The sequence below is a fragment of the Equus przewalskii genome, chromosome 9, assembly GCF_037783145.1.
Source record: "Equus przewalskii isolate Varuska chromosome 9, EquPr2, whole genome shotgun sequence".
Lineage (NCBI taxonomy): Eukaryota > Metazoa > Chordata > Mammalia > Perissodactyla > Equidae > Equus > Equus przewalskii.
In genome coordinates, this window is record NC_091839.1 from 65,454,594 (window position 1) to 65,473,349 (window position 18,756).

Consider the following 18,756-nt stretch of genomic DNA (forward strand, 5'->3'; position numbering starts at 1 on the left):
AAGCCTTGATAATTGGAAATATAAACTTGAGATTACTCTCCTAGTTATACTGACCCAACCACATTAGATATGCCAAGAATTTTGGTTGCAAATCAACAGAGATCAGTTATCCACCTCTTTAATATACTAGAAAGTGTAAAATGACAAATCGTTAAGCTTTTGTATCTATCCAGGACCCAAAGAACTTGATACTAACCATCCCAAAAGCTTTTCTTCCTTTGACAGAGGCGGCTATTGCTTTCATCAAAGTTCAAGCAACAGGTGCTTATACTAGCTGACTTTTTGCCAACAAAGAAGTAGAAAAGTAATTTATCAGAATTATTGAAAGTAAAAATACATAGATAGTGCAAATGCAAGTTTTTACTGAGTGTATAATAATTTGAGGCAAAGCTGATTGAGCCAGGAGAAGATTGTGGGAACCAAGAAAAACAAGCCTAACCAGCTCTTCTTGTATTAAAGACTGGAATTTCAAATGAGTCAGGTCCAACACTGTAAAATGATTCCTCAAAGTCTGCATCATAACTTTAGATATCGTAAACTGAATTTTATCTGCGTTTAAAAATTTTATCCATATGGTGGTTGAAATAGTCATAAAATAATAATTATATAGCTGTGTTCCTGTGGCAAAATCAAGGCTCAGTTTTGGAAGTTCTTGAGGAATTCACATGAAAAGGTACCAATGGTTTTCTGGGGTGGGGGTGGTGAGGAAAAGGAGTTAAGAAAACAGAAAACCTTAATTCTGTCCTATACTTCTGACAGATTTTACCTTTTACAATAATCACATTGCATTTTAAGTAGAAAAGTAATCGAAAATTTTGTTTATGTTTGGCTTCTAGAGTGTATGTGATAGATAAATAATTCCCAGCAAATTTCTACTCTGTGTTATAAAGATGTCTACTCATATTTATATCGATTACTTCTAATTCAGTGCACATAGATTCAAGCATCTGAGTAAATATGACTACAGAGGTCAAGGTAGACACTGGAACAGGGGAGTCTAACCATATTAGAAACATTATTGTCAGCAAAGTTTTCAAACATAGTAACAGTTTCCTCAAACTGGATCTGAAGAAATTAAAGGTTAAAAGTCATGATTACCATTCTAAGTTAGAAAGAAATTTTGCAAACCCAAGTATATGTGTAATATAAATTTATTGCAGATTACTGTTTAACTATGTGTTTCTGATCAAAGTCTACAGTTGCATAATACAACTACACATATTGCAAATTCGCAACATTCTGCAAGCAACAGAGCATTCCAAATAATGGCTTAAATTGAAGACTCTTCTTTGTTTAAAGCACTTACATGTTTAACTGGTTTTAGAAGAGACCGTGGAACTCGTAATAATGAACTTGGGTTTTTTACTTAGGTAACTGCAGAGAAGAAGAAGGTGTACATTTTTAAGAGTACAAAAGCCAATTTTGTACATGTACTAATTATCTTAAAATAGTAATATCAAATCCTAACTTATTTATCACACAAGCTTGGGGAATTAGGTGTGACACACTGTCAATTTTTCAAATAGCTGAAGTTAACCATGTCAAATTTATTTCTACTTTATTTATTTATTTATTTATTTATTTATTTATTTATTTATTGTGTGTGTGTGTGTGTGTGTGTGTGTGTGTGAGGAAGATTGTCCCTGAGCTAACATCTGTGCCAATCTTCCTCTATTTTGTATATGGGATGTCACCACAGCATGGCTTGATGAGCAGTGTGTAGCTCTGTGCCCAGGATCGGAACCCATGAACTCCAGGCCTCCAAAGCAAACGCACGAAATTAACCACTATGCCACTGGGACAGTCCCTCAAATGTCTTTTTATTTTTAACGGAAATCTATTAAAATTATTACAGATATTTTCCCACCTAATTGAACAGAATACATTGAGCAGAAATCACCTTTGTCCTGAGGTTTGGGGCCATCAGTTATCGTGCTCCCCGAGGCCCTCCTTGATCACTAAGGTTTCTGTATATTGTTTGGCCCCCTTGCTCCCTCCTTCACTGTCCCTTGTTCCCAGCATGCCTGCAGCACCCTTTTCATTCTTCCTTCTAATATACCACACCCTGGGTAAAATTGTAAAAATTGAAATTAGTCAGTGAAGCCAGATAAGCAGGCTTGTTTAATCCTTAAAGTTAATTTTACACACAAACCTGAGTCAACAGGCTCTGATATGAAGCTCTGATATCAGCTTCACTCCTCTCAGGTGGTGAGAACATTTACCTTTACTGCTCAACCCAGTACACTGCCTTTTGCCAAGTCCAGGCTGAACCTTGATCCAGGTGGTTAAGATCAAATGGTGAGAATTATCCCGGGTAGGAAAATTGGTTGCCAAATAATAAAAACAGCAAAGTTCAGGTTGTGTGGGTGTCTATGACAGCTGCAGTCTGAGAGTGCTCCCAGTAAATAGCACTCCTCTCCCCGATCCAGTTATAAATGATTTAAGTAAAAATGGAAGCCATTACCAACAGACCTTGGTTGGAAAGGTAAGACCCAATTGGAACTACTGATTAAACTTCAGAATTAGAAAGATTTGCCCACATAATCCTAGATAGCTCTGGACCTAAGCAGGCCTATAGGAGGAAGGCTGCTTCCCAACAAAAAAGGAAAGAGCTGAGCTGTGCACGCCTAACGCGTCTTTCCTAATTTACCAATTCCACTTAGCTGATATTTACATTAAATCATCTCACCTTTCAATTTTGTATACAACTGGCCTTCCATTACTTCACTGCTTCCTTGTTTAATTAGCTCAGGTGCAGAGGATTGAGCTAATCCTCCTCATCCCAAGGCACAGTACCATCAATGTCAAGAGACTATACAAAGCCCCTTTCTGCTTATTTATTTATACACTGTCCCTGTTCTCTTCCCCACGACAGGCAACAACACTAATGTGGCTGATATGTTTTCTTGAGTTTGTATGCAACTCTATAAAAAGTCTTATTGTTTGAGTGTGTATTTTAGAACTTCATATAAACTTATATACACAAGGTCTCATTCTGTCTTACTTTTCTTACTCTAACCATATTTTTAAGATCTGTCTGTGCTGTTATATGCACATTGCTTCAAAGAAGTTCATTGCTTCTAAATGTTGCATAGTGCTCCGAGGTGTGCAACCACCACATTTCATTTGCTCATTCTCCCAAATGATAGGCATCTTGATTTGTCTCCATCCTTGTACACGTCCAATAATAGTGTTGGGCAGGTCACAGAGCTGTGGGTACCTTATTTGACTGAGCACTGCCAAATCACTGTCCGTAATGGCTGTGCCAGTCTACATTCTCTCCTGCAGTGCAGGTGGGTTCCTGTTACCCAACATCCCCACCAAATTTTATATCATCTAACTTTCAATTTTTGCCATTCTTTTGAGTGTAAGCTGGTATCTCATTGAATTTAAATTTCACATTTCTCTGATTACCAACAACTTTGGACAGCTTTTTATATACATATTAGGCATTTAGATTTCTATAAATAATATGTCATAGCCTTTGCCCATTTCTGTAACATTTTCTGGATTTTTCTGAGTCATTTGTGGATACAAATGTATTCCAAATGTTGGTTCCTTGTCTGTTTAGGAGTTATAAATATCTTCCCCCCGCCTTTCATCTATCTACAAATTGTGTTCAGTATGTCCTTTGCAAAATAGAAATCCTTAATTTTTTTTAATCAAATTTCTAAATTGTTTTTGCTTTGTGGTTGTACTTTTGTTGTCTCTGACACCAAAATGAGCCCATATTTCTTCTTATGACAGTTTAGGGTCAGCTACTCACGTGTATTGTTTCCCCCACAATCAAGTTGGAAAGATTCATATGACCTATTTTATCTGCATAGAAATAGTACCTTTTTGCTTTCAACAGAAAAGTTGTTTTCTTTTAGTATTGGGTGGTGTGGGTAGATAGACTTGTTAACAGAGTATAAGTTGAAGAAAAATTTCCCCCAATCCTATGGTGAATATAAACCAAATGACTCTGGGCAGTAGATTAATTAATGGGAAGAGAGAAAGTGGTCTGTTTAGACCTGTTCAGAAACTCACAATTCAAGCTCACCCTAAAACAAGCCTAAACTCAAATCTCGATGGCAAGCACCTGAACTGATTTAGTCTGTAGATTGACATGGAAGTCACAAGATGTTTCACTGTGGCCCTGACTTATTGTGGGACTTTCAGCACAGTGTGCATCCTCAATAGCTTTTTTTTTAATTTAAAGTTTTTCCTTTTTTTTTTTTAAAGATTGGCACCTGAGCTGACATCTGTTGCCAATCCCCATTTTTTTTCTGCTTCTTCTTCTCCCCAAAGACCCCCAGTACATAGTCATCTATTTTAGTTGTAGGCCCTTCTGGCTCTGCTATGTGGGACACCGACTATGCATGGCTTGATGAGCAGTACTAGGTCTGCGCCCAGGATCTGAACCAGCAAAACCCTGGGTCGCTGAAACGGAGCATGCGAACTTAACCACTCGGCCATGGGGCTGGCCCCTAATTTAACTTTTTATTTTGAGGTAATTATAGATTCACACACAGTTTAAGGAATAACACAGAGAGATCTGGTATACTCTTTACCCAGTTTTCCCTAATGGGAACGTCTTGCAAAACTATAGTATAATTTCACAACCAGGATATTGACGTTGACTGTATGTATGTATACCAATTTCTCCATTTCTATAATTTTGTCATTTCAAGAATATTATATAAATGAAATCATATAACACGTGACCTCTTAGGCTTGGCTTTTTTACTTAGAATAATCTGCAATGAATCTGGAAATTCATCCAAGTTGTTGTATGTATCAATAGTCTGTTCCCTTTTCTTGCTGGGCAGTATTCCATGGTATGGACGCAGCCCTGTTTCTTTAACCGTTCACTCGCTGAAGGACATCTGGGTTGTTTCCAGTCTTTGGCTATTATGAATAAAGCTAATATAAACATTTGTGTATGGATTTTTGTGTGAACGTAAGTCTTAATTTCTCTAGGGTAAATGCCCAGGAGTGTGATGGTTAAGTCATATAGTGGTTGCATGTATAGTATTTTAAGCAACTTCCACATGATTTTCCCGAGTGGCTGTAGCATTTTGTAATGTCACCAGGAATGTGTGAGTGATTCAGTTTCTCCACATCCTCACCAATATTTGGTGTTCTTACTATCTTTATTTTTGCTATTCTGATAGGTGTGTACTGATAATTCATAGTTTTAACTTGCATTTCCCTAATAGCTAATGATGTTGAATATCTTCTCATATGATTATTTACCATTCAAATATCCTCTTTGGTGTACGTCTTTTCATGTCTTTTGCCCATTTTCTAATTGGAATGTTTGGTTTTTATGTTGTTGAATATTGAGAGTTGTTTATACATCCTAGATCCTAGCCCTTTGTCAGATACGTGGTTTGAAAATATTTTCTCTCACTCCTCAACATTTCTTCATCCTCTTAACTGGCTATTTTTGCAGAACAAAAGTTTTTAATTTTAATGTAGTTCAACTTATCAATTTTTCCCTTTATTGATTGTGCTTTTGGTGCCAAGTATAAAAACTTTCTACCTAGCCCTAGTTTCCAAAGGTTTTCTAAGTTTTTTCCTAAAATTTAGTTTTATGTTTGACATTTAAGACCACGATCCATTTCAGTTAATTTTTGTATGAGATATAAAACTTGGGTTCAGTTCTTTCTTTGGTTTTTTTGGTTTTTGTGGGGGGTTTTTTTTGCCTGTGGCTATTCAGTTGCCCCAGCACACTATTTCTTGGAAAGGCTATCTTTCTTCTGTTGAATTGCACTTTTTTCACAAATCAGTTGGGCATGCTTGTTTGTGTCTATTTCTGAGTTCTCTGTTCTGTTCATTGATCTGTGTGTCTGTCTATCCCTCTTCCAGTACCATAAAATCTTGATTACTGTGTCTATACATTAAGTCTTGATAATGGGTAGACCTATTCTTCCCACTTGATTGATCTGTTTCAAAATTGATATGCTAGTTCTTTTGTCTTTCCATATAAATTTTAAGAAAATCTTGTCTATGTCTATAAAAAATCTTGCTGGGATTTTGATATGAATTGCATTAAACTTTATCAATTTGGGGAGAATTGACATTTTTATTATGTTGAGACTTCTAATCCATGAACACAGTATGACTTTCCACTTATTTAGATCTTTGATTTTGTTCATCAGCATTTTGTAGTTTTCAGCATACATGTCTTGTACATGTTTTGATAGATTTACACCAACTATTTTAGTTTTCGAGCGATTGTAAATGGTATTGTATTTTTAATTTTAACATCCACATTTACTACTAGTATATAGAAATACAATTGATTTTGGTATGTTTGCATTATATCCTGCAACATTGCTAAGCCCACTTACTACATGTTCTAGGAAACTTTTGGTAGATTCCTTGAGATTTTCTACATAGAAAATCGTGTGATTTGTAAACAAGGATAGTTTTATTTCTTCCTTTCTGATCTGTATGCCCTTGATTTCCTTTTTTTGGCCTTATTGAACTGACTATAGCTTCCAGTACTATGTTGAATAAGATCAGTAAGAACAGACATCCTTACCTGGTTCCTGATCTTAGTGGGAAAGCATCAGGCATTCACATTAAGTATGACATTAGCTGTAGGTTTTTTTGGTAGATGCTCTTTGTGAAGTTGATAAATTTCCTTTCTATTTCTATTTTTCTGAGTTTTTTTCATGAGTGACTGCTGAATTTTGTCAAATTCTTTCCCCTGCATCAGTTGAAATGAGTATGAAAGTTTTTCTCTTCAGCCTGCTAATATGGTGGAGTACACCAATAGATTTTCAAATATTGAACTACCTCACATCTCTGGCACAAACCCCACTTGGTAATGGTATATAATTCTTTTTATATATTGCCGAATTCTATTTTCTAATATTTTGTTAGGAATTTTTGAATATGTAGTCATAAGCAATATTGGTCTGTATTTTTTAAAAAGATTGGCCCTGAGCTAACATCTGTTGCCAAACTTCCTCTCTTTTTCTTTATTCTCTCCAAATCCCCCCAGTATGTAGTTATACATTCTAGCTGTAGGTCCTTCTAGTTCTGCTGTGTGGGATGCTGCCTCAGCATGGCCTGATGAGTGGTGCTAGGTCCGCACCCAGGATCCAAACCAGTGAGACCCTGGGCCACCAAAGTGGAGTGTGGGAGCTCAACCACTTGGCCACAGGGCCAGCCCCTGGTCTGTATTTTTTTTGTTTTTTGTTTGTTTACTGTCTATTTTGATGTCATGGTAAAATTAGTTTCATAAATGAATTAGAAAGTGTTCCCTCTTTTTATATTTTCTGAAAATGTTGTATATAATTGATATCCATTTTTTTAATGTTTGGTAGAATTCTCCAGTGAAAGCATCTGGGCCTGCAGATCTTCTTTTGAAAATTTTTAAATTGTGAACTCAATTTTCTCAATAGTTGTAGGGCTATTCGAATTACTTCTTTCATATTAAATGAATTGTAGTAGTTCATGTTTTTCAAAGAAGTGGTCTATCTCATCTAAGTTGTCAAATTTATATGCATAAAGTTGTTTGTAGTATCAGTGTTCCCTTCTGATCTTTTTGATGTCTGCAGAGATATCCTTATTTTCCTTTCTAATATTGGTAATTTGTATCTTCTCTCTGTTTTGTCAGTTTTGCTAGAAGTCTCTCAATTCTGTTGATCTTTTCAAAGATTCAGCACTTTATTTCATTGGTTTTATCTGTGGTTTTTCTATTTTTAACTTCATTGATTTTCTGTTCTCATTATTATTTTCTTCTTTCTTCTTGCTTTGGGCTTAGTTTGTATTTCCTTTTCTAAATTCTTAAAGTGTTTCTGTTATTGATTTCTAGTTTGTCAGAGATCACACTCTGTATGATTTCAATTATTTTAAATTGATTGAGGTTTGTTTTATAGCCAAGATATAGTCTGACCTGGTATGTGTTTTGTGGGCACTTGAAAAGAATGTGTGGGGGCCAGCCCCATGGCATAGTGGTTTATTTGGCACCCACCACTTTGATGGCCTGGGTTAGCAGGTTCAGATCCCAGGTGTGGACCTACCCCACTTGTCAGCCATGCTGAGGCAGTGACCCACACATAAAATAGAGGAAGACTGTCACAGACATTGGCTCAGGGATAATCTTCCTCAAGTGAAAAAGGAGGAAGATTGGCAACAGATGTTAGCTCAGGGGGAATCTTCCTCACCAAAAAAAAAAAAAAAAGAATGTGTGTTTCGCTGTTGTTGGGTGGAGTTATTCAATGTCACACAGATCCTGTTGATTGATGATGTTGTTGACTTTTTCTACATAATTTCTGATATTCTATATAGTTGTTCTATCAATTGTTGAAAGTGGTGTGTTGAAGTCTCCAACTATAATTATGGATTTGTCTATTTCTTCTTTCACTTCTATTAGTTTTTGCTTAAAACATTTTACATGTGTTGTTGGTACGTACACAATTAAAATTGCTAGGTATTCTTTTTTGCTTTATTTTTCTGTTGCAGGGAAAGATTCACCCTGAGCTAACATCTGTTGCCAAGATTCCTCTTTTTTTTTTCCTCCCCAAAGCCCCAGTGCAGGGTTGTATATCCTAGTTGTAAGTCCTTCTAGTTCTTCTATGTGAGCTGCCACAGCATGGAAACTGATGGACGCATGGTTTTGGTTCTGCAACTGGAAACGAACCCAGGCCACCAAAGTGGTGAGAGCACCGAACTTTAACCACTAGGCCATCAGGGCTGGCTTGCTACATATTCTTGATGGACTGACCTTTTTATCATTATATAATGTCCCTCTCTGTCTCTGGTAATTTTCTTAGCTCTCAAGTCACTTTTTTAACCACATCGCACAGTGTTATAATTTTTGCTTCAACCACCAAACATAACTTAGAACACTCAAGATAAGAAGGAAAGTCTATTGCATTTACCCATACTTTTGGTTACTGCATTCTTTCTTCCCTCCTGATGTTCCAAGGTTTCTTCTTTTATTGTTTCCTTTCTGTTTAGAGAACTTCTTTAGCCACTCTTTCAGGTGCATCTGCTGGAGACATAATCTCTTATTTTTCCTCCTTCTGAGAATGTGGCAATCTCTTTTTCATTCTTGAAAGACATTTTCTCTGGGTATAGGATTCCAGCTGACCTCTTTCAGGACTTGAAAATATTGTGCAACTTCCTTCTGATCTCTATAATTTCTGATGAGAAATCTGCTGTCATTCTAATTATTATTTTTTTTTTCTCCCTCATAGGTCAGGTATCATTTTCTCTGACTGTTTTCAAGTTGTTGTTTTTCTGTTTGTGGTTTGTTTTTTTGTCTTTAGTTTTTAGAAGTTTAATTATGATGTGTCTTTCCATGAATTCCTTTGGATTTATACTGTTGGGGATTCATTCACTTTCCTGAATCTGTAGGTTTCTATCTTTTGACAAATTTGGAAAGTTTTAAGATATTATTTCTTCAAGTACTTTTTCAGTCTTGGTCTCTCTCTCCTCTCCTTCTGGGACTCCAATGACAATATTATTAGATCTTTTTTTATAGCCCCACAGGTCCCTGAGGCCCTATTTGTGTTTTTTCAGTCTATTTTCTCTCTATTATTCATATAAGGTAATTCTATTGTTTTATCTTCCAGTTCCTGATTCTTTTGTCTTTCCCCTCCTTTCTGCTAAAATTCAGCCCATCCACTGAACTTTTAATTCTGTTATTGTATTTTCAGTTCCACAGTTTGCATTTGTTTCTCCTTACTGTGTTTTATTTTATTGCTTAGGCTTTTTATTTAGTAGTTGTTGTTTCAAACATGTTCATATTTGCTCCTAGAAGCATTTTTATTATGGCTGCTTTAAAAATCTTTCTTTGGTAATTCCAAAATCCCTATCATCTTGGTATTGGCATCTACTTATTGTTTTTTTCATTCCATTTGAGATCTTCTTGGTTCTTGGTATCATGAGTGATTTTTGGTTGCAACCTGGGTGTTTTCATGTTATATTATGAGACTCTGGATCTGACTTAAACTTTCTGTGTTGGCTGGCTTTCTCTGACACGTCTCAAGCAGGGGAAGAGTGGTGTGCTGCCTCATTACTTCCAGGTGGAGGCAGAAGTCCAGGTTCCCCACTCAACTTCCAATGACAACCAAGGTATGTGTGGCGGGGGGCACGTCCTCATCACTCCTGGGAAGGGATAGGAATTCTGACTTCCCATGTGGTCTCCACTGACACTGCAGGGGCAGAAAGTAAAGCTTGTTAATGGCCAGTGGGGACAAAATTCCAAGCTCTGTACTTTGTCTTCTAACACCGCCCCAGAGTGGGTGTTGGGATGCATCATTACAGCTTCATGAAGGTGAAAGACTAGGCTCCCCATTCTGCCTTTGCCGGTGTGGGTGTGGATGAGGCCACAGTTTTATCTGTGGTCCAGGCAGGGGTAGAAAGGTGATTGTCTAATAGCTTCTGTCTTGTTATGCTTCCACTTTTCTGGTCCTTTGACTACAGGGAACAGTCTTTCATTGTTTTTCTTATTTTTTTTTTTGGTCTGTTCCCATTGATGTTTCTTGGTTGCAGCCTTCTTCAGCTCCAATCTGTGATATATTAGACAAAAAGAAAACCCAAGGAACTCACCACCATGTTGTTCCTTGGGTCCCAATGTGTCTAGGTGGTGTGCCTTCTCTCCCTCTTCCAGAGTCTTCTTATGTTTGCATTATATATGATTTCCAGGGTTTTTGTTGTACTTAGTGAGAGGAATAAAGAAAAATATGTCCAATCTATCTTCCTAGATCACAAGGTCGATTGCTTCTTTCTAAATAACAGATTTTGATAACACAGCACATAGTGCATTTCTAGAGCAGATTTTCTGCAGAGTGAATTAAGAGGCTTATGGAATTTCTGTGATATTCAAACATGCAGAAGCAAAAGGGAAAAATAAATGTCACTGTCATGAGAGCCAGGCAGGTAGTAAGGAAACAAATTTCTCTAAGGTAATAATCTGCTCAATCTTGTGTATTAGCAGAAGTGAGCCACTGACCTAACATACTGTGCAGGGGTAATTTGCTGAGATCCCAAGAAAACCTTCAGTTCCTCAGCCTGTCATTTCCACTGTCGTACTCGTATTCTTTGAGCAGTGAAGCTGTTTTTCATACCTCAGTCAGACAGACATGAGAGGCATGATGGAAACTTTGCCATCTCTCACAAGTAGACTTTGTCCTTGGACAAAGCTGTTTGGCTCACTTGGCTCTGAGACCCCTATCCTGATCCTACTTCGGGCCTAGTCTGGACCTTTTGCTTGGTCTCAGTGATTCCCAACATTGTTCCTTTTTGTCTTTGATGGTGCCCTCTATGTCTCCAGCTGGAAATCAGGTGGACTTGCCTCCTTCCAGTGAAAAGCAGGACCAGCTTGCCCTCCCAGGGAGGGTTTAGTGACTCCAGACACCCTAAACTGGTGCTCTGAATCCCAGTTATAGTCAATAGGGGAGAAGACTTAAGAATATGGGTATAAAGATGTGATGAGTCACCAAGATCTAAATCTGATGAATGGTACGTAATTGCAAGTCCCATTTTAAGTGAAGAATAGAGTTGAGTGTCTTCCACTTCTTAGGGAATAAAGCCAACTGGACCCACCTTCAAGGAGGGACAGAAAACATTGGCCCAGGAAAGCTGAACTGATGTTGTTGTTTTTCAGTAGCCCCTCTGCTATGCCCTGAATGTTTGTGTCCCACCCCCAAAATTCGTATGTTGAAGCCCTAATCTCCAACGTGATGGAATTTGGAGGTGGAGTCTTTGGGAGGTAATTAAATCATGAGGATGAAGCCCTAATGAATGAGATTAGTGTCCTTATAAGAAGAGACATGAGAGAGACAGTCTCTCGCTCTCTCTGTCACATGAGGATATAGCAAGGAGCCACCCATCTACAAATGAGGAAGAGGATTCTCGCCAAGAACTGAATCTGTCAGCACCTTGATCTTGGACTTCCCAACTTCCAGAACTGTGAGAAATAAATTTCTATTGTTTAAACCACCCAGTCTACTGTACTTGTTACAGCAGCCCACACTAACTAAGACACTGTCTTATAAAAATAAATCTCTGTTAAAATATGACCATTTATCATCCCAAAGGCATCTCTAGGCTACAAGAAGAGAGCAAAGCTTTGCAAAACGTGATTTATAGAAGCATGGAGCACCCTTTAAAGTTGCAAAGAGGGAGAGAGTAGAAAGGGGGTGGAAGAGAAACTGTTTAGCTCATATTTTAACCACAGTCTGCCAAGCCCATATCCTTAAAGATCTCATTTGGTAAGCTTGAGAAGGCAGCAAAGAGCTGCTCAGAGCGGGGAGCGGGGAGGTGGTGGAAGAGGAGAGAGCCTGGCTTCCAACAGGAGCTCTGCTAACAAAGTATCAAGTCTTCTGATTCATTATAACCTGCCTCTCAGTCTCCTAATTCTATGCTTTCTATTCAAATACAAATTCCATCGACTAAGGGAACTGTTGTCTAAATAAAGCTGTCTGAATCAAACCCATAAAGGCTTTTCTGTTTACTCAGAAACCTCTGCGCAGAAAGATTAGCCAACTTCTCGATTTCAAGATTTTTATCTCCTTTTTCCAACCTGTGATCATCTCCTTGAGGTCTGGAATCATGATCTTTTAAGTAATATGACACAAACATTAAGATTTTTAGAGAAAATGGAAAGCATCGTCTTTGAAAAGGCAAAGCCTGTCTCTCAAACAAGCAGAAATTCAATCCTTCACATATTTAACTAAATGAGGACATTTCCTTGAGATAAAACTTGTGAAGGTAGGAGATAAAAGGCTTCAGAAAAGAAAAGTGGATGATACTTTTTTGTTTTTTTGAGAAAGATTAGCTGTGAGCTAACATCTGCTGCCAATCCTCCTCTTTTTGTTGAGGAAGACTGGCCCTGAGCTAACATCCGTGCTCATCTTCCTCTACTTTATACATGGGACGCCTGCCACAGCATGGCTTGCCAAGAGGTGCCATGTCCGCACTGCTGAACACCTGGCTGCCGAAGCGGGACATGCACACTTAACCACTGCACCACCGGCCTGCCCCAGGATGATAGTTTTTAATAGGAGTAGTCCCATTTCTCTCTCATCTTTAGGATTTTTTTATTTTAAACTTAATTGAGTTTCCATATTCAAGATGTTTATCAGAATAAGAATTGGTAAGTTTGCATGGAATTTACAAACGCTGTATAGAGAGAGGGCTGAAGGGATCTTAGGAAAAGCCAGACACTTCTGCTGAGGTCTTCCTGCTGTAACGTTTATCCTTTTGCTTAAAAGAAATGTATCTGCTGTTTAAATGGACTGGTGGCTAGGATGGTCTCTGTTTTCTTCAAAGTGTAAAGTCAAATCACATGTAGGGATGTAAGGAGAAGGGAAGAAGATAAAAATCAGGACCTAATCTCTTAGCAAAAGCTGAGAGAAATGGCCCAGGCTTTTGAATGGAGAGCCCTCATGTGTCCCAAGCTTCATGATTTCCCTCACTGTAGGCGCCGTGAGGGGTTCATGCGTGTTTTCATGGATGTTCTACTCTCACCTCATCTACACCAGATTCCTGTTCTTTGAAACCCCCAGCCCTCAGGGGTGAATATCTGAGAGTCACATGGGGAGGCCAGAGGATGCAAGCCACTTCTCCTTGAAAGTTTTTGTTTGTTTATTTGATGTTGTAAGCTTCCAATAATGCTTTCCAGAGCTCCCAAGGATCACCTCCACTTCCCCAGTGGCTCACATTAGCATCAGGACAGCATCCTGGATGTCCAAGCAGGAAGTATTGCAGGTGGTCCAGTCCAGCCTCCTCCTTGTGGAGCTGAGTAGGCTAAGGCCCAAAGAGGGGGAGAGACTCAGACCAGGTCACAGAGTTTGTGGAGCCAGGACTAGACTCAATTCTCCTTGACTCCTCATCCAGAGCCTCCCTATGTCCCATACATCAGAAGAGTTGGGGGCAGGGGTGGGGCTGTGCTGGGGGCTGCTCACTTCTAGCCCTTCCTCTCAGCTTCCCCAGCTCTCACTACATCAGTTTTAATCGCAGTAGTTATACTCTGAAGGTCTAAAGGTCAGTTTTGTTCTCAATATTGGGAGACCCTGCAACCCAGCACCCTAGGGCTCTCTCTCTGCACTAGGTACCCTCTGCTTCCTACTGTCCTCTCCCTGTTAATCCCTTGCTCCCTAAGCTCCCTCTCCAGCTCTTCCTCCCTAGGTTCTAGGCTCAGATGGAGAGGCCAGAGGAGAAAGGGGGAGGCACTGGAGCCCATTAGCTGAGCCTGAGACTCAGCTCCCTGGTCTGATGCCAACCCTCAGGTCAATAGTTTGTGGCTGTTATGAGTGAGGCTGAGGGCTCTCCTTTACCTTGGGGGTTCTGAATGACAGCTATTATAGACATGGTAATTCCAGGAGGATTTGCCCAGAGTACACAGACTCTGGCTCAGCCAGGTGGGTGGAAAGGAGCTTCCAAGCTCCCCTCCTCACCCAGGCAAATGGTCCAGGTCTCTGGGCTGAAGGTGGGAACTGTGATGTCAGCAAAGTGTGGACCTCTCCTACAGCAGTCCACGTCACTTCCATCTCAACCTCATGGGAAGTTAGAGAGCACGGAAATGAACCACTGGCCAGCCATGGGCTCTTTTAAGCCTGGGGGGGTAAAGCCACCCCACTGTATCTCTTCTCTCTCCACTGAAGGTATTTGGAAAAAACAAACAAACAAAAAAATAAAAACTATGCGGTTACCCACCTTCTCCCCTCCTACAACATAGAAAACAAAAATGAAATTTAAATACATTTGGGAAACAATAGGTTCAATAAATAAGTTTCTTTTCTTTATAGCTTTGTGTGCTCTATAAATCTCCCAGTGGGAATAAACATGTTTCCTGGGGACACAATCAAGAAACAGCTGTCCTAGAACAGTCTTAAGAACCAGTTCAGGTCAAGTATATGAATGTGCTTCAAAAACTATTTTTTAAAACTACAGAAATGTATTGCAGGCAACAAGAACTTGAAAATAGGGCTGTCCCTTGAAAGTTACATCATAAATCAATAACTAATGAATTGGAAACAGGATGAGGGAACATGAGAGGAAACCTAGACAGAGGGAAGCCTAATTATCACATTAACACATCTGAAGAAGAAATGGAAACTAGAGAAAGGCCAGTTTCAGAGGCAAATACTGACAGCGCTCTGCTAAGCTCTGCTACTGGGGTTGGCGTGCTCACTCCAGCTGCTCAGTGCTGGTGGCAGAAACACCCACATGGAAGTGACAAAGACTCTTCCCTTGACCAAACTAAAGTCAGGCTTTTTTGAACTCCCTTTTCAACTAGGCCTCATCCTGGGGCCCTCTCGTCAGCCTGCTTAGTCCGGCTCTGGCAAGAATCCTGCTAAGTCAGTTTGGAGAGAATTTCCCACCCTTGATATCTGATCAAGTTCCTCATCCTCCACCTTTGATGTATAAGGCCTTGACCTGTCTTCAGAAAGAATCCTGTTAAGTGGGTTTAGCAAGAATCCCCTTATCCTTAATGTTGCCTCTTGGTAATTGTCCATCTCTTTCCCCCTCACTCTGCTCTTTGGCTGCAAAGCCCCAGCTGCCTTTGCTATAGTTCATTATTAAGCCTGATCTCTGCCCCCTATTGCCATAGTCTTGACCTTATTGCAATAGTCCCAAGTTAGTCTTCCTTACTGTTAGAATAAGTGTCAGAATCATTTTTTTACCTACAGGAGTGAGGGGCAGGAAGGATCCCGCACTCTTTCTTGGTTGCCTTTAAACATTAGAACCACTCAAATAATCAGCCTTTGTTTTCTTTCATGTCCATCTAACAACCTTGGATGGATTCTAGCTTCCAAGGGTGTTCTCAGGCTGAAGAGAATGCCCCTCACCATTTTATAGTTGTGTTAATTAGTACATTGGCACTGATCCTGATTTATATACTTCTGTGATTAAGTTATTCATGGAGCATATCCCAAAGATTTTGTCAATGTGTTAAAACACATTGACAAAAATCAAGTTTTTGGGGCCACAAAAGAGAGAACCAGGGGGCCGGCCCTGTGGCTGAGTGGTTAAGTTCACACGCTCTGCTTTGGCGGCCCAGGGTTTTGCCAGTTCGCATCCTGAGTGCGGACATGGCACTGTTCATGAAGCCGTGCTGAGGCGACATCCCACATGCCACAACTAGAAGGACCCATAACTAAAATATACAACTAAAATATACAACTGTGTATGGGGGGCAGGGCTTTGGGGAGAAAAAGGAAAAATAAAATCTTTTTTAAAAACCCCAAAACAACCTTTTTTTTTTTTTTTTTTTTTTTAAAAAAGAGAGAACCAGAAGGTAAGATCTAGCCACAGGGAGCTACAGCACCTAAGAATCCCTGCTGCAGCTTAGATGACACAGCTACCTAATGAACATCAGCAACCAAAGTTTTTGAAAAGTCAATAGGGAGTTACAGATGAGGAAATAATCAGGGTGATATAAATTACTTTGGCTGTTGTGTTGAAAATTTAATCTTTCTTCTCTCTCATTGCCTACATCCTAAAACTCAATTATGTCTTGTGTTTCCACCTTCTAACCATCTCTCAGATCTACCCATGGCTTTATCCTGACCTGGGGATCTTACTAAAATGTTGATCCTGGTCCAGAGGTCCTGGCAGGCATGGGCACCAGAGTCTACATTTCAACTAATCTCCCAGGTGTTGCAGATGCTGCTGGTCCAAGGACCCGTCCTTTGAGCACAAGAGGCAAGGTGCCATCATCTCTAGATTGGAGTATTGTCACAAATTCCTAATTGGTCTCCCTGCCTCTCTTTCCAATCTATTTCCCACCCTGCAGCCAGGAGGGTCTTCCTAAAATGCAAATCTGAGCAAGTTCCTCCCCATTCCCTATCTTTGATTGCCCATACAGCCCTGAGATCCTGCTCTGGCCTCTTATTCCACCTCAGACTCCTGTCCATCTCAAGCTCACTGGTCCAGCCCTGATGAATTAGGCTCAATTCCTATAAACACCGTGTGCTCTCTATTTCTGAACTTTCTCACAAGTTCTTTTCTTCATCTGACAAACATCATTTTCCTTCTAATTCCCATCTTCCTCTCCCTTTCCCCTCCCACACCCTTCCAGGCTTTTGAAATCCAGTTATACACCCTTCTTCTGTGTTTCTATAACACCCTGAACCTCTCCTATCACTGTACTTATCAACCTATAGAATGACTTTTCTCAAACTTCTATCATTAGATCATGAATGTGGGGGAGAGAGGGGTACTTGTATGTTTTCATTGTATCTCCATCACATTGCTTCACATATTGCAAATGTTTAAAATGTATTTATTAAATTGAACTGGAAAAGGGAGAGCACTGAGGAAGTAGAGGCCTGGAAGGGTTTCAAATTTATATCTTATTTGATCTTCTTCATAGAGTCACAATCAAGGTTACTCAATGTTAAGGATAAAATTGATGAGGTTGTTACACTGAACCACAAGCTAAAGCCTTCTAACTACTTTAGAATAACACTAGGCTTGCAGTTCTGTTTAAATTCCATCTTACCTAAGCAATGCAGAATACATATCTTATATATAACCAAGGCAGCCCTGACCAGCTGTTCTCTATTTTTACAGAAGCGCTAGCAAACAGAAGCATAAACTGCAGTAAAATATGCAACATACGGAAAGACCGGATGGTAAGTGGGGGAGGGGTTACATGTGAAGTGGCCTTCAGAGAGACCCTTCCAGAGAGATGACTCACATGATAAGCAGTTCTTTAATCTTAGTATATGAGATCTGCAGATGGATCCGAACAATGATAATTTTTTAAATAAAAATCTCAGAACTTTAAGTTCTGACATTCCATATGCCTTATTAAAAAAAATCAAAATGGAATCTTATGAAGAATAGAACAGGTACACATTCTTAACATGAAAGTCTATGTGGTTCAAGTATAAAAATTCAGTGAGGTCTATTTATTTTCTTATATACAAAAATATAATTGATAATCTGTTGTATTTTCATATTTTTCTTTCACTATGCTTTTCTTAACTAGAGATTTTCTTTTATTTTTGAAGAAAGGAATGGCATAAGGAAAGCACGAGGATCCAGCTGGCCTTTTTGTTTTCTCCTTGTTACCAGATCCTAAATCTCTCCTCTGATCTGGCTCGGGAATCTGGTGTGAAACAGATGACTCCATTCCCATCAAGGTATTATCTGAGACGGGAAAGGTCACCCCTAGGAGCCCACCTGCCTCTCCCTGTGGATTCCTCACTGGTCAACAGTGTTCCCATTGTCTTTCTTCATTCATGGCTCACAGAATGACACCTGCCCGAGGCCAGCTGCACAAACTCGCCTTCTTACAACGAAGAGAAAGAACAAACAGGGAAAGCTGGAGTTAGGCAGTGATTCAACATATCAAAGTATCTTTTTATGTTTTGTGTGTGAGAATATTCAATATTTTCATGGGTGTGAATTTACTTTCAATACAAATATGATAAACCTACTGTTTATCGAATACCTCTTACATGCTAGAACTTCATAGACATGTTTGACTTCGTCTCTGTGATAGCTGGGAAAGTAAGATATTATACTCCCCAGCGAAACTGAGGCCCAGAGAGAATCAATCCCAGTCAGTGGCTGCTCCGAGATGCAGACGTGGATCAGCCTCATTTCTAAAGCTCTAGTCCTTTCCTCTAAGCTCTGCTGCCTTTGAGAAAGCAAAGTTCCCAAAGACAATTTCATCTGAAATTTCAACAGTGTTCTTTTTAGTTAAAAAAATACAGAGGAAAAAAAGGAATGCATGTATGCACGGAGAGTCTGGGTATCCAAAGAGCACGTGACGGGCCAATATTGGACCTC

At 39.4% G+C, this 18,756-nt stretch overlaps 1 long non-coding RNA gene across 1 annotated transcript; it reads left to right on the forward strand.

The window, feature by feature from the left end:
• The first annotated feature begins 476 nt into the window (after positions 1–476).
• Positions 477–18,756, forward strand: LOC139073728 (uncharacterized). Its single transcript, XR_011522718.1, has 3 exons — positions 477–673; positions 17,530–17,591; positions 17,973–18,756. It is a non-coding gene; the product is annotated as an uncharacterized lncRNA (long non-coding RNA).